The following is a 17,845-nucleotide window of genomic DNA, read 5'->3' as shown; positions in this document are numbered from 1 at the left end:
CTTCTAGGGCCATGGGTCTGCTGGTTCATATAGCTCAGGCCCCAGGGATGACATTACTGCAACCTGGATCTGATGTAGAGCTTTCTTACCCTGGACTGCCCTTGAAACTGGAAGTCTTTTAAACCATTCAATAAATGAGTCAGGATAGCATTTTCAAGTAAAAATTTGCTGTCACTAAAACCGAAAAAGGCCTATCCGGGGTTGTGGCTCTTTCTTAGTGACAGAAGGCACAAAATATAACTAGTCTTTATTTTGGAGGGACTGCCACAGCTGCCACCGTCCTCTAGACCCCTCTAGATAGCACTGATGCATCAAGACCCTGAATCTTCATGGGGTGCGTCTCTCTCCCTCTGGGAGCATGTGTTTTACCAGGAGAGCAGGAGTACTTGCCACTTTTTGTGAGGTCTAATTAACTGTATGTAACTGGTCTCGTAAACCAACATGATGATCTTTGAAATGTCCAGATGACCCAGATTCCTTCTACTATGTTATGACAGAGAACAGAGGATATGGTGAAATCATGAGTTTAAAGAGTTGTCCAACTCAGGTAAGTGTCAGCGTCTCCTGATATCCTTCCTGAGACATTGAGAACTCATCAGCCAGGCAAACAGCACTTCACCTTTGAAGTCCTGGAATTCTTATGACTACTTCCTGGGCGTCCGACAACATAAGTCCTCTAGCTACAAAAGATGAGGCTCAGGTCCTCTGACATTCAAACTTCACTTTAAACTAATGATTAAGTAGCATGAGCCTGTAGTTTTCTCTCTTAATTGAATTATTGATACTGATCAATTCCACCATCCTCATAATTACTGTTTGCCCTATAACTGTCAAACACATGAACTACTGCACTAGTCAGTATATCTATTCCATTTATTTACCATCACCAGCCACTACAACAAAAAGTCTTGGTAATTTCACCACTACACATTTTAGAAATTACCAATATTCCATCTGCCACTAGTCACAGGGTCCTCATTACCAGCTAAATTGTGGGTAAAGTACCTCCAGATCCTGTTTTTAGAGTTGGCTTCCTAGAACCACCCGGTTTCTGGTACCAACTGTTTTAGCTGAATTCCCAGGAAGCTAAGTCTGAAATTATAATTACTTTTGCAAGTGACTTAGGGAACAAGTGTTATCAGGAGAAACCGGTGGGAGCCTGAGGGAAGCAAAATTGGCAAGGAGTAAAAATGAAACATGGATAGACAGAGTTTCAAGTGAAGTCTAAATTCAGCCTCATCCTCCAGGGACATCTGGAGAGGAATTGTACTACAGAGCCTATCTTATCTTGAGACATGAAAACTGGAGTTTCTGGATCCTCTCACTTTCTAGTCACTGGTCCCTGGAACTCTGAATGAAGTAGCTCCAACACCTGAAGGCAACCTTCTGGGGAAATCTACGGTGGGCCATTAGCAGCTGCAGTCACAATAGCTAGATAATGGAAGGAATGAAGCCAACCAGGAGAGGGGTATTTTAGGAACAGGGTAAAGCACCATCACTGTCTATTGTAGAAAAATAATTTAAGAGATAAGTAAATCCCCTTTACAACTGAAAGACTTACAGGCAAGACAAGATCATGATGATAGGGTAAATTTTAAATCACCAAATCCTGAGCCCCAGCTGATGTAGCTCAGTGGGTTGAGTGCAGGCCTGTGAACCAAAGAATTGCAATTCGATTCCCAGTCAGCGCACATGCCTGGGTTGCAGGCCAGTTCCCAGCAGGGGACACATGAGAGGCAACCATACATTGATATTTCTCTCCCTCTTTCCTTCCTTTTCCCTCTAAAGATAAATAAATAAATAAATCTTTTTTAAAAAGCTGATTGAGTCCCTCGTTTAAAAAAAATCACCAAATCTCTTCTAAAAGGAGACAGAGCAACTAGAATAGTTGCTTTATCTTTAAAAATCATACCTAGGCTCTTCATCAAGGTATTCTCATAAACCAAAGATTATCATACAGGAGGAGGGAGTAGAGGGGTGCAAACTGAGATGACAGGAGAACCTATGGAAGACTTAGAATATATCATCAGTTATTGGTAGAGAGAAAATAAAGGGGAGTTCTAAAATTTCTAAGAATACTAAGACACAAATATTATCAATACACTCAAAAAAGGTGAAACCCACACTTGGTGAAAAGCTTCAGTAGGCATGCTTACCTGTGAAACTGTGACGTAGCTACACATGTCCCAATTCTTAGGCAAATGCAAAAAGATACAATAAACAGGGACCCCCTAAGTCTCTACAGGAAGATTAGGTGCAGGATGTCCTGAGTCTTCTAGAGTACTGCAAATATCCAACACAATCTTTCTTTCAGAAAGACAGAGGCCTTACTTATAGTAGAATACAAGAAACACTGTAGGCAAAAGAAAGTGTTGAGATACTGGGGGAAAGAGTTCTAGAAATTCAGCTCTATGGAGATGGTAACACAGGGAGTCCATGTTAATCATGCATTAATCTAAAACATGAGAATGGAACTCTTAAATTACGAAGCTAGAAAATATATTTTGGCCTACCCCCAGCACTGAAACTGAAATCATAATGTGTGAAAAATCCATATCATTTAAAAAGAAGAAAAAGATGATTGCACCCCATACAAAAATACTGTAAAAAATAATGAAAATAGTCTACAGATATTTTAAAAAGGCACACCACAAAAATATAACAACCAATCAGATAAAACCATCACCTAACATGACAAAATAATCTAAAATAAAATAACTATAGAAGATAAAGAAGAAAAGCAAAAAAAAATAAATAAACAGATGATGGTGGTTAAATACAAGGGAATGTGAGAAAAGAGAAATAACAGAGCTCAGAATAAAAATTGAAATTAAAAATATTTCAGAAATTAAAAATAGACACAATATCCCATACATCACAGAAATTATTATAAGAAAAATAGAGAATAGCAAGAATAATTACTTTTTAAAAATAAAATAGAAAAAAAGAAATAAAAAATAGAAAAGAATAAGTATAAAAATAAGCAATGATGATTTAATATTTTTATATTGATGTTATGAACAAATATTTAACATTATTAATCATTGGGGAAGTGTATATTCAAGTTCTTTGATCATTTCTTAATTGGGTTGTTTGATTTTTTTGGTGTTGAGTTTTGTAAGTTCTTAATAAATTTTGGATATTAACTCCTTATCAGATGTATGGGCAAATATGTTTTCCCATTCTGTGGGTTGTCTTTTTATTATATTGATGTTCTCCTTTGCTGTGCAAAATCTTTATAGTTTTATGTGGTCTCATTTGTTTATTTTTTTCTTTTGTTTTACTTGCCTGGGGAGGAAATACATCTGATAAAATACTGATACATGCAATGTCTAAGATTTTGCTGCCTATGTTCTCTTCTAAAATTTTTATGGTTTGGGGTATAACATTTAAGTCCTTAATCCATTTTGAATTTATTCTTGTGTGTGGTATAAGAAGGTGATCTAGTTTCATTTTTCCGCATGTATCTGTCCAATTTTCCCAATACCATTTGTTGAATAAATTATTTTTAGTCCATTTTATGTGCTTGCTTCCTCTGTTAAAGATTAATTGACTATAAAGGTGTGAGTTTATTTCTGGGCTCTCTATTCTGTTCCATTTATCTTTGTGTCTGTTTTTATGCCAGTACCATGTTGTTTTGGTTACTATGGCCTTATAGCATAGTTTGATATTAGGTAGTGTGATTTCCGTAACAACAGATGCAAAAAAAGCATTTGGTAAAATCCAGTACCCATTTATGATAAAAACTCTCAGCAAATTGTAACTAGAAGGAACATAGCTAAATAAAATAAAGGCCATATATGAAAACCCACTGCCAGCATCATACTCAACAGGCAGAAACTACAAGTGGTCCCCTTAAGGTCAGAAACAAATCAGGGGTGTCCACTTTCATCTCTCTTATTCAACACAGTACTGGAAGTCCTAGCCATAGAAAACTGAGAAGAAGAAGAAAAAAAGGACATCCAAATGGGAAGGAAGAAGTAAAACTGTCTCCATTTGCAGAGGACATGATACAGTCAGTACACAGAAAACCATAAAGATTCTACTAAGAAATTAGTAGAACTGATAGTGACTTCAGCAAAGTGGCAGGATACAAAATTAATATACAGAAATCAGTTGCATTTTATATGCTAGTAATGGATTATCAGAAAGGGAAATTAAGAAAAGAAATCCCATTTGTAATTGTTTCAAAAAGAATAAAATACCTAGGAATAAATCTAACCAGGGATGTAAAAGAATTATACTTAGAAAATTATAAGATACTGGAGAAAAAAACTGAAGAAGATACAAATAAGTTTAAGCACAATTCACGTCCATGGATAGGAAGAATTAACACTATTCAAAGATCCATTTTGCCCAAAGCAATCTATAGATTCAACACAATTTCTGTCCAGATACCAGTGATGCATTCCACAGAACTAGAAAAAATATTTCAAAAATGTATATGGAACCCCAAAAGGCCCCATATAGCAACAGAGGTCCTGAGAAAGAAGAACAAAGTTGGAGAAATCAAGAAGACATAAAGATGGTTGATAGACATATGAAAAGATAGTTAACATCATTAATAATCAAAGAAATGAAAATTAAAACCACAATGAGATATCATCTCATACCTGTCAGAATGCTATCATCAATCAAACAACAAATGCTGGAAAGGATGTGGAGAAAGGGGAACTATTTGAACTGTTGGTGGGAATGAAGATTGGTGAGACCACTGTGGAAAGTAGTATGGAGATACCTCAAAATATTAAAACTGGAACTGCCTTTTGACCCAGCAATCCCACTTCTGAGAATATATCCAAAGGAACCCGAAACACTCATTGGAAAGAACATAAGCACCCCTATGTTCATTGCAGCATTATTTACAATCACCAAAATATGGAAGCCACCCATTTATCAGTAAATGGATAAAACCATTTATACAATGGAATACCACTTGGCCATAAAAAAAGAAGAAAATTTTACCCTTTGTGACAGTATGGATGGACCTGGCCACCATTATGCTAAGTGAAATAAGTCAGTCAGAGAAAGACAACACCATATGATTTCATTCATATGTGGAATCTAACAAACAAATTGAACTAACCAGCAAAATAGAGACAGACTCATAGATGGAGAGCAGGATAGCAGCTAAGTTGGGAGGGGAGGTTACAGAGGGGGGGGCTGAGCAAAAAGGGAAAAGGACTCCTGGACATGGACAACATTGTGGTGACTGCAGGGGTTAAGGGAATATGAGGGGACTAAAGGGTAATAAAAAAGAATACAATAAAAAATAAATTCTAAAAAAATTAAAATAGAAATATTAATCAAGAAAACATTCCTGAAATAATCAAAGACTTGAAGTAACACTGAAATATATATGAACTGAAATGTATATAATTATAAAATATGTAATATAAATGGTATACATAGTACACAAAATTATGTGCATATAAAGAAGCAAAATATGTATTTTACATATAAAGAAAAAATATAATGTATAAATACATGAAATATATATTATATATTAGTAAATATTTATATATCACTTAAATAAAATATAAATATACACTATACACTACATTATATATTGCTTAATTTATATCTAAACATATTTTATATGCACTGTTATACACAAACANAATATGTAATATAAATGGTATACATAGTACACAAAATTATGTGCATATAAAGAAGCAAAATATGTATTTTACATATAAAGAAAAAATATAATGTATAAATACATGAAATATATATTATACATTAGTAAATATTTATATATCGCTTAAATAAAATATAAATATACACTATACACTACATTATATATTGCTTAATTTATATCTAAACATATTTTATATGCACTGTTATACACAAACAGCAGAATGTTAAAGTGAGAGAACATGCACACACTACTAGTCTCGACCAGAATGTGGAATGCATAGCGCTCCCAAATGCTGCTCATGGGGTATCGGCATATACATCATAGAAAACCCCTTGACACTACATATGTGTAATGGGCATCCCAGAAAGGGAAGAAAGAGAGGCAGGCAGAAAACAATATCTGAAAAAATGTCCAAAGCATTCTAAATTGGATGAAAAACATTAATCGGCACATCCAAATCCTTGGCAAATCCCTAGTAGAAAAAAAAATACAAGGAGATACACATCAAGCTACATCGTGTTCAATCTATTGGAAGCCAAACATGAAGAGAAAAACAACTCATTACATACAAGGAAGCCTCAGTATAATCAATGGCAGACTGCTCATCTGCAATAATGAGGCCAGAGGGCAGTAAAAAGGTTATTATTGTTTAATGTTGAAAGAAAAAAATCCTGGCAACCAAGAATTCTGTATCCAGCAAATCTATCCTTTAAAAATTAAGATGAAACAAGACCTGCCCTACAGGAAATACTAAAGGAATTCCTTCAGGCTGAAAGGAAGTAACAAAAGATGGTAACTTAAGAACCAGAACTGGTTAAATACATGAGTTAATATAAAACACTGTATTAATTCGTTAAATTATGAATATATTTCTATTTCTCCTTTTAATTTTAATTAATGGAAAAAGCAATAAATACAATAATGTATAGGTGGGTCTATACAAATACAGACGTACTACATGACAAGAATAGCACAAAGGACAGAGAATTCCACTACATAGGAGCAAAGTTTCCATATTTTATTGAAATTGCTCATATTAATATAAATTGTGATAACTTAAAATGCATATTGTGATACCACAGAAACTACAAAGAAAATAAAATTTTAAAATAACAAAATGAATGTCAGTCCAATTATACCAATAATTGACCTTAGTGTGAACAATCTGAACACCTCAATAAAAAGACTGAGATGGACTGGAATAGCATGTACAACAATGTCCAACTACATGCTGTTTATAAGAGACACATCTAAGATTCAAATATACAAAGAGATTCAAAATAAATGAATGGAAAAAGATGTATACTGTGCCAATAGTAACCATAAAAAGAGGCCGTATCGATATCCGATAACATAAGCTTAAAAACAATAAACATTACTATAAAGAAAACATTTTGTAAAGATAAATTTATCAATACATTTAAAGATATAAAAAATTTTAATGTACACGTAACTCTTAAGAGATCCTCAAAATACATGAAGGAAAAACTAACAGAATTAAACATAGAAATAGACAATTTAATAATCATAGTCAGAAATTTCAATATGCCAGTCACAATAACAGATAGAACAACTCAACGGAAAAACAACAAGCATGAAGGATATTCCAACCAAACCATTAACCAACACACCCTGACTGACACAGAAAACACTCCACCCAACAACTGTGAGATCCACATTCTTTTCAGGTGCATAGGAACTGTTGTCCATGAGACTGTATTTGGGGTCAAGAAATTAAAAAGAATTAAACTCATAAAAATGGGTTTGCTACTGCCACTGAATTACATTAGAATCAACAACAGAAAACATCCAGGAAATTTTCAAATATATGAAAATTAAACAACAAACTTCTAAATAACTCATGGATCAAAGAAAAAATCACAATGAAAATTTCAAAATATTTTGAGCTGAATTAAAAACACATTCTACCATAATTTATGGAATTGGTGCTCCACCCCCGGTGCACACTGGGGCAGCAGTATTATCCCCACAGCCCTAAGCAGCAGCCCTGTCCCCTCCCCACCCCTATGGCTCCAGATAGCAGCCTTGCTCAAGACAGTGAATGGAAGCACCCTGGCTCAGTGAAACTAAGAAAGTCGTCAACTTTCTGACATCGAGGAGGAAAAAGCTTTGCTTCCGAGGCTTGTGATGAGAGTCAATCCTGAATAGCCTTTGCGTCATTCTTCCCTTTTTTTGAAGGAAAATGCATGTTCAAGTCCCACCTTCCACACAACACCGGAACACTGTTCGGTCAAGTTCTTTGCCACTTTACAGAAACAGTCACCTTTTCTCCAGTTTCCAATAACCTGTTCCTCATTCCCATCTGAGATCTCATCAGAAACACTTATAATGCACATATTTCAAACATCAGTCTTTTCATGATAGATAATATATATATCTTTGTTCTAAAATGATAGAAGCTCCTTCTACAGCTCTTCTCTCTTCTTTCCGAGTTCTCACCAGAACTGCCTCTTGCATTCATGTTTGTACCAGGAGTCATTTCAAGGCTAGCTAGGCTCTTTCTAGCATATGCTCATAATTATTCCAGCCTCTACTTATCACCCAGTTTCAAAGCCACTTCTACATTTTCAGGCATCTCTTACCACAGCACCCTACTTCTCAGATCTGCATTTGTTGATTTGGGCTGCCTTAACAAAATACCACAGATGGAAAGACTTAAACAAAACTTAAGTTGTTTTCTCATGGTTCTGGAAGCTGCAAGTCCAGGATTAAGGTGCCATCAAGGTGGGTTTCTGGTGAGACCTCTGTACATGGCTTTCAGATAACTACCTTCTCGCTGTGTCCTCTCATGGTCTTTTTTCTGTGCTCAGATAGAGAAAAGGGGGAGGGGGTGGTATCTATAGGGAACCGATCTGCACAGCAGTGGTGAATACAGACTAGCTCCTGATTCAGAAAACCAGTAGGAGCGAGACAACACACAGGAACTGGGCCCACAGATTAGTTTTCCCACAGGAAAACCAGGCCTGCATTGTACTTAGGCTGCTTTGAGGCTTGCTTTTTGCTGAACTCCCTCGCCCTGAACTGAGGCAGCAAATGTTTACTGCATATCTTTAAAGTAACTTCCTAAAGTCTGTGCTAAACCTCCCAAACATAGGGTGTAACCAGTTCAACCACCTTCCCCTTGCACTTGCAAACATCCTTTTCTTTGAAGTAATTAGCAACATTCTTTCCTTTGTTATCTATAAAAGGTAACCACCTAATGTGAACCTGTGCATAGTAAATGAGGACCATCCTTGATGTAATGTGCCCAGAAAAGCGCTTGTCCAGGCAGGGGTCGAGGTCCTCTCTCACTCAGAGAGCAGTCATGCCGTCCCTTTTTCTCCACAGGACTTCTGCAGTCTGTGTGAATTTGTTCATTGCAGTCATAATACACAGACCCCACTGGTCGAAGTCTGTATCAGGTATCACTTCCTCTTCTTAAAAGGCACAAGTCCAATTGGATTAGGGAACCAGTTTTACGAACTCATTTAACCTTACCTCCTTAAAGGCCTTATCTCAGAATAAAGTCACATTGAGGATTAGGGCTTCAAATATGAATTCAGGGGGCAGGGGACACACTCCAATCCAAAACGGAGCTCTCAGTTACAATCAGCAAAAACAAGAGCCATAAAAAGAAAATCTGATAAACCGTATATCATCAAAGTGTGTGCTTCAAAAAATACCAGCGAGAAAACAATAAAGCAAGACACAAATTGGGAGCAAATAACTGAAAATAATATATCAGATAAAGAATTTGTATCTAGGACCCTGGCTGGTGTAGCTCAGTGGATTGAGCGTGGGCCTGCGAACCACAAGATCACGGTTCGATTCCCAGTCAGGGAATATGCCTGGGTTGCAGGCCAGTTCCTAGCAGAGGACTCACAAGAAACAACCATACATTGATATTTCTCTCCTTCTCTTCTTCCCTTCCTCTCTAAATATAAATCACATCTTAAAAAAAGAGAATTTGTATCTAGGATATATAAGCAGTTCTTAGAATTCAGAAATAAAGAGGAAAACAACTCAATTTAAAAGTGGGCAAAAAATTTGAATGAACATTTTACCCAAGAAGACACATAAAAGGCCAAGAGGCTCATGAAAGATGCACAACCTCACTTCTCATTAGGGTGATTCAGACGGAAGCCACAATGAAAAACACTACGTACCAACTAGAATAACTTCAACCAAAAATGACAGGGACATCATCAAGTGTTAACAAGTAAAACCAAAACAAAACACGACTGAAACCCTCATATGCGGCTGATGGGAAATGTAAATTGTGCAGCCACTATGAAAAACAGTTTGGCAGTTCCTTTAACTGTTAAGTATAAACTTAACATATGACATAGCACTTTCACTCCTAAGAATCTTCTCAAAAAAATATACACCTACACATAAATGTTCATAACAGAATTATTCATAATAGCCAATATCTGAAAACAATCCAGGGTCTATCAATGTCTGTTAAGAAATAAAAATTAATGAACTATTGATAAGTGCTACCAAATGGACAAACCTAAGTGAAGGAAGCCCAATAGATACATATCATATGTTTCCATTCAAATGTCCAGAAAAGCCAAAATTACAGAGACAGAAAACAACTCAGCAGTGCCAAGGGCTGCGAATAGGAGCAGAGAAACACTGCGGAGAGGCATGAAGGAACTTCTTAAGGCAACATCAATGTTCTCAAACTGGATTGTGGTAATATCTACCCAATTCTCTTTGTGCACTAAGAATCACTGAGTTGGTACATTCACAGTGGTGAATTATGTGGTGGGCAAACCATACCTCAATAAAAGTGTTAAAAAGAAAGTGTTATCAAAATACTGACCACTTATACGTAAGGTCTGATTTATTTTTTTATCTCCTAAGACATTTTGCATATTTCTGTATCCTAAGACACTTAGCATATAGCTGTGCATGCAAGCCCAGAGAAATATTTGTTAAATAAATTGATGAATAAGATAAAGTATCTCCCTTTCTAACAAAAATAATAGAATAAAGGGCTTCTCTCTGAGAACTCGTAGATGCTCTGGTAAGGAGTAAGGAAGGAGGCTTTATTTTTAAAAAGATTCTCCTTAACCTTTGTGGAGAAAATTATTTTCTTCATGTGAACCATCTAGATATCACTCAGATAAGACCCTAATTCTTCTACATTATTTTCTGTATTTGAACTTTTAATAGTTTCACCATGAGGAAATGACAAACATTAAACCAAACACAACGTTCTAAGGTACATATTTGCTTTTTCCATTAAAACTTTAAATTCCTTATTAGAAGTAATACTGGGAACTTATATTCATACTATAATAGGATTGATATATTTCATTGCTATATGATAAAAATAAGAAATTTTATATTATAACATTGATTGTAAAGTTATCTTACATTTTCTAGTTCTGAATTATCACTTGTATTTGTCTGGATTTTCTCTGGAAATACAATCTGGACAGATGAATTTTGAGAACCTGAAGAAATAAAATACCATTAATAACTGTGTCTTAAACCTGACTAAATATTTGTTCAGGGTCTTTCATAAGATTCACTTATATAAATATGCGTTATCACTGTATATTCCTATAAAAATCTTTGAAACAATTTAAAAACAGACACAATAGTTATAATACACCATAAAAAAAACACAGGGGGAATTGTCAACTTACACAAAATTTGCTGTTCCTTAACAAAACAGAATAGACCAAAAATAATCACAGATAAACCTCAAGAAAATTTTCCTCAATTAAAAAATTTGAAACAGACAAATACCATATGATCTCACCTTTAACAGGAAGCTAAACAACAAAACAAACAAGCAAGCAAAATATAACCAAAGACACTGAAATAGAGAACAGGCGGACAGCGACCAGAGGGGAGAGGGGAGGGAATTTCAGGGGAAATAGGGGAGGGATTTAGAGGAACATATATAAAGGATACATGGACAACAACTGAGAAGGGTGGAAGTGGGAGGGAGGGGGGAGCACGGGGGTGGGATGAGATGGGAGTAATAGACAGAAAACTATACTTGAAAAATAGTTAAATAAATTTTTTAAAAAAGAAAAAAGACTAATATTAAATTCTTGACAACTGTGAAAAATCAACATACTATATGTAAGTCTGTGGAGCATGAAATAAAGGAGCATGTTTAACACGGAAAAAAATAAAATAAAAGATTTGAAACAATAGACTGGAGAGTACACTGTATTATAGTAAAATTCAATAACAATTTATTAAAACTGAGATTATTCTACTTAAATTGCTGGCTGTCTAAGACAAAAGAATAATCTTACAGGCATGTTAGCACAAAGGAAAAAGGAAAAGAAAATCATATTGAGGCCAGGGAGAAAAGCAGGCTGGCTTGTGAATTTTTTAAAACAGTATTCAATGTTAAAAAAACTGAATAATAAGCCTTTTAAAAATCTTCACGAAAAAAAGTATGGAACCAGGAATATTTTACCCAGAAAAATTGTTATTGAAACATGGAGACAAAAGACAGATGTCTACAAGCATAAACTTAAGTAATATAGCTCATACATGCCATCGTGAAAGGCAGATGAACTTCCCTCAATAAAGATAAAAACAGAGTTGAGGAAAAAGGCCTAGTAATAGTGAGCATTAAATAAACTTAAATATAGAATAAAGGTCAAAGCAACTATAGAAATTGTAGTTATTCAATTAAATGCAAATGTTATAAACTATGATTACATAGCAGAATAATATATAGGATAATGTCACAAAGTATAGCAGAAAAAGAAGGATACCATATGTGCATACTGATTTCCTCAAATTTTTTGCACTGTGGGCAAAAAAAATCTGACTTAAAGCTGAAAGTTGAGTGGTAGAAGTAGAAACCTATTGTTTAATGATATAATGGTATAGAAGAATTAAAACCACAGTCCTGTAATAAAGGAAAGAGCAGGAGGTAGGAGAAAGTAGTAAAATACTAAATTTCCTGATCACAATGAGGAATCACTAGCTACTACTACCTAAATAAAGGATTAAATCTATTATATAAAATAGATTATAAATATTCCAGATTAAGGGGTGAGAGAATACACAAGGCACCCAAAAAACAAAGTGTCACCGATTTTTATGGCAAAAGACTTTTTACCAAAACAGAAGCATGAGATCAAAAAAGTATGAAGAAGCATAAATAAGAAGCATAGAGATTAGAAATCTGTCATATCAATAAATGTAAGTAGGATGAACTGATCAATTAAAAGAAAAACCCTCAGATTGAATCCACAGGATAAAAACCCAATTACTAAACCTTCTGTGGAATAATGAATACTGGATTTAAGCTAATAGTAATTTTTGAGTACCTAAAAAATGTCTGCTTACCAGAAAAGGTCAGGTGATTAATGCTCAAATCTACGAGTGTAATCATAAGTCTGCAAGTTAACCCTAACACAATTTGTCCAGCTACGGAACCATCTGTGGAACTAGAAATAATCAGTAACTTGTTCAACCCCCATCTAGCCTACCTAACCCACAGGGTGAGAATTATTACGGTAGGAATGGCCAGAGAGAAAACTCTGAGTATCAGTTTCACCATCACCAAAAAATTAAACCAAAAGTTTTTCTGAATCCAGAAAAGTAGTCCCACTATGGAACCTAATGAATAAATGGCCTAACAAGCAAAACAGACACAGACTCATAGCCAGACAGCAGACTGACAGCACTGATGGGGCCTGGGGAACGGGTTGGGGGTGGAGGGATCGAGCTAAAAAGCAAGAGGACTCATGGACACGGACAGCAGTCTGGTGATGGTGGCTGGAGGGATGAGGTGGAAGAGGGTATAAGGGGAATAAATGGCAATGGAAAAAATACAGTAAAAAAGTGATTCAATAAAATAAAAAAAAGAAAAGAAATATACAAAGGCAGTGATCCCTATTATATTCCTATTTGATTTGCTTGCTCTGGGCAAATGAGATAATAGAGAATAGTTGTTTTAAGTTTAATCAGGTGATGACTGAAATAACTAATATTATTCAAAACATTAGGGAAGCAAATCAACAGTGGCATTGGCATCCGTATGTAACCACAGGTAGGAAAAGGTGGTTTTCTCTTTCCCAATAAGCAGAGAACTGCCGCACCAAGTTTGCATTATCACTTGCTCGGCAGTGACAGCATGATGCCTTGGCTATCCACGTTGCCTCAGGTGTTTATCATCTCTAGTTCTGCTTCTACCAAGACTCCACACACACCACACTCTGTGGTGGATAAAATAACCCTCCCAAAGATGTCTTCGTCCTTATCCCCAAAACCCATGAATAGGTTAGGTTACTTGGCAAATTGTAATTGAGAATTAATGTTGCTTATCAGCTGAATTTAAAATACAGAGATTATCCTGGATTAATTGTGGTCATAATTTAATGACAAGAAACCTTAAAAGTAGAAGAGGAGAAGCAGAAGAGAGAACCAGAGAGACAGCCGTGTGAAAAGAACTCAGCCCAATGCTCTTGGCTTTAAAGATGGAGGGAAGGGAACACAAGACAAGGAATGCAAACAGCTGTTAGAAATTTGGAAAGGGTGAAGAAAGACTGTCTACCACAGCCTCCAGAAGGAAGACAGCAATGCCAACCCCTTGATTTTAGCCCGATGAGGCCCATTTTACAGAACTGTAAGACAATAAATTTGTTACAGCAACAATAGGAAATTAATATAACATCTAAGAGGAAATCATTCTGGAGTGATAACTCTGTTATCATTCATAACATCATGCCTACAAAGACCTGAACTTGCAAGTGCCTGAGATGCCTTGGCAAGAAGCAGGTATGCCCAAGTCTGGATTAAATACTGTATGCACAAGAAAAATCCACCTATAATGGCCTAGTAGTCTAGAGACCCTGGAAAATAACCTCTATAGTAAATGACAAGAGGCATTTGGATTTTGGAGGTAACACACATAACATATGGCTGTGTTGCTTTGACCATTTTATTGAAAAATCATAGGCTGCCAGCTTTGTGAGATGCCAAAGTAAAAGAAAATTCCTCAGCTGACTGAGGCTTTTGTGCAAGCAGCTCTAACATTTTTCATTTAAGGCAAGGAGAAGCCATAGTGCACTAAGGATCCACAGCAGATGTAAATCTGAGTAGAGCCTGTGTTAAGCCCCACTAGGAGAATGTCAGTAAAAGCCCCTGAGGTTCTGAAGCAAAGACATGTCCTCATTGGCATATACAGTGGTTTGAATGACGATTCCCCCCACCCCAGCAAAAATATGTCCACTCAGAACCTGTGGATGCAACCTTATTTGGAAAAAAAGAATCTTTGAGAGGTGTTATTAGCTAAGGATTTGAGGTGAGACCACTCCACATTAGGGTGGACCCTAAATCCAATGACATGTGTCCTCTAAGTAAGAGAAGGGGAGAAGAACAGGGGAGACAGCCATATGAGGACAGACCCAGATGCTAGACTAATATGTCTACAAGAAATACTAAGGCTTTCTGGCAGTCCTTGGAATCTAGGAAAGAGGAATGAAAGTCATAGTTTCCAAAAGAAATCAGTCTCTTGATTCTGCATTGCTGGCCTCCAGAACTGCAAAGGAGTAATTTCTGTAGTTAGTGGCACACATTTTCATGGCAGCCACGAGATATTAATGTAACTATATAACTGTATGTATTTTATGCAAGTTTCTAGCTCACAGCTGGGCTCTGATAGAGGCTAAACTTCAGACCATGTGGTACTACAGGATCTTGCAACCTGAGCTCCTTTTCAAAGATTGACATAATTAGGAAGTACTAGCGTCTAAGGTCACTGTGCATCAGAAAAGATGGAAGAGGGATACATACACTCAATTGCCTTGATGCAAAATTGACGCGTCTCTTCTTCTCAACCCCATGAGCAAGAGCTAATCGACCCAACTTAATGGAAAAAGGCCAATCAATGTAGGCAAGAACATAGATACTAATAGGTTTTGTCACATAAAATGGGAAAGTATGTTTACAACAAATATTAATCAAAGGAGAGTTGATGTAGTAATGTTAACATTAGCCCAGATAGAATTTCACAGCTGAAAGTATTATTAGGAATAAATAATGGCAGGCCACAGCTAACAAAAGGAAATCAAAATGAATTTTTAAAAGTTGAAACCCTACCTCTCACCATATACAAAAATTAACTCAAATTTAATGGTGATCAGTATTTGGATCACCAAATACTGTTCCAAGTTGGTACTGCTGACCTGCGCCTGGTCTCCTGCAGCTATCCCAGCTGTCCACCCACCTGCTGGGCTCTGGAATGCCCATGGCCTCAGTGGTCCAGGCCCTTCAGCCTGCAGGGAGTGAGCAAGAGACAACAGCACCCACTGCAGATCAAATACACTGGGGCAGAGGTTGACGAGCTGGGCAAAGTGCTGAGACCTACCCAGGTTAAAAACCAGCCCACTAGTATTGCATGGGATGGCCTTGATCCAGGTAAACCCTTACACCTTGGTCTTGACAGACCCAGATGCTCCCAGCAGGACCCCAAATATAGGAAATGGCACCATTTTCTGGTGGTCCTATTACATGGGCTCTGGGCCTCCCAAGGGCACATGCCTTCACCTCTATGTGTGGCTGGTTTATTAGTAGGACAGGCTGCTGAAGTGTGAAGAACTCATTCTCAGCAACAAATCTGGAGACCACCATGGAAAATTCAAGGTGTTATCATTCCACAAAAGGTCAGAGCTAGTGTCGCCAGTGGCTGGCACGTATAACGCAGCAGAATTAAGTGACTGTGCCCAAGCTCTACGAGCAGCTGTCTGGGAAGTAGAGAAAAGACAGGAGATGGAAATCACCCTGGGAGCCCCGAGAGTTCTCAAGTGATACACGTAAATTTTTCCTCTTCCCTGTTCCCATTCTCACAGGTGAGGCGTGAACAGATAGGGATTTAGGGAATCCCTTCTGTCTATCCTTTATGTTGTACAGGGTCACGCACCCTGTTTGATGTTTGGAAAAAAATTTTAACTCCGCTTTGGGGAATATTTTGGTGCTATGATAGGGTCATCAGTTGTTAATATAAGAATATAAATCCATAATTTAAAGAGAAAAAAATGGGAGTAGGCATAACAGGTCTATAATAATAGAGCAAAACATCAAAAAATAAAATGTTTAAGGGAGGTTAAAAGAAAAAACCCACAATTCACTGCACCTGCCTTTGTGAGCCCAAGTCCAGAACTGGGCATGGCGGCACCTTCTGAAATCTGTCTTCGCAGCTCTGCCCTCACCAGACAACAGGAAGCTGGTACGCCCACTAACCCCCAATATGGTGCATCTCTCTGGGTGTCAGTGTTCCACTCTGGCTCCTTTTATTTTTAACCCTCACCCAAAAACATGCTGTTGATTTATTTTTTAGAGAGAGAGGGGAAGAGGAGAAACAAAGAAAGAGAAACATGATATGAGAGAGAAACATCAATCATTTGCCTCTTATAATTGCGCCGACTAGGACAGAACCCGCAACCTAGGCCCATGCCCTGACCAGAAATCAAACCGGTAAAATTTCTTGTTGATAACATAATGAGAGCAGTTTGCACAACCTGGCAGCCAAGGAGAGTGGAGTGAAATGAGCATGCATAGCCAATAATGATTTCACTGTACTAGTCAGTGGGGGCGGTGGATGCCATTGAGTGAGCATGTGTACTGTGGGGCCGTCACACTCAAAATAACTGAGAGAAAAATAACTGAGTGAGGAGGCTAATGAATTTGCATCACATTTTGAATTAACCCCGAACATTCCTCTGTGGAAACTATTTCGATGGTTCAGAAGGCCACACCTATGGGCAACTAGTGATTGGCAGCTTCATCACAAGCCCATTCATGCATCACATCTCATGCAGAGTTTTTAGAGAAAGACCAAGTCACCCAAGTAACTCAGCCCCATTACAGCCCAGATTTGGCTCCCTGCAACTTCTGGCTTTTCCCAAAACTAAAATCACCTTTGAAAGGGAAGGGATTTCAGACCATTGATGAGATTCAGGAAAAATACAATGGAGCAGCTGATGGCAATTGGGAGAACTGTGTGAGGTCCCAGGGTGCCTACTTTGAAGCGGGCTGAGGTATCATTGTCCTATGTACAATGTTTCTTGTATCTTGTATCTTCTTCAGTAAATCTATTTTTCATATTACCTGGCTGGATACCTTCTGGACAGACCTCGAATATTGTCTTAGTACCAGAGATTAATTGAGGCTTTAAAGAAAAGCAGCCAACTAGTCCAGCAGGGTTTTCAG

The 17,845-nt window shown here is 37.1% G+C and overlaps 1 pseudogene; it reads left to right on the top strand.

Moving 5' to 3' along the window:
- Positions 1-520: 520 nt before the first annotated feature.
- LOC118997754 (phosphatidylethanolamine-binding protein 1-like) lies at positions 521-16,391 on the top strand (annotated as a pseudogene).
- The last annotated feature ends 1,454 nt before the right edge of the window (positions 16,392-17,845 follow it).

This window comes from Sturnira hondurensis, unplaced genomic scaffold (genome assembly GCF_014824575.4).
Source record: "Sturnira hondurensis isolate 20B ecotype Veracruz unplaced genomic scaffold, ASM1482457v3 Scaffold0013414, whole genome shotgun sequence".
NCBI lineage: Eukaryota > Metazoa > Chordata > Mammalia > Chiroptera > Phyllostomidae > Sturnira > Sturnira hondurensis.
This window is presented reverse-complemented; position numbering and strand designations above follow the sequence as displayed.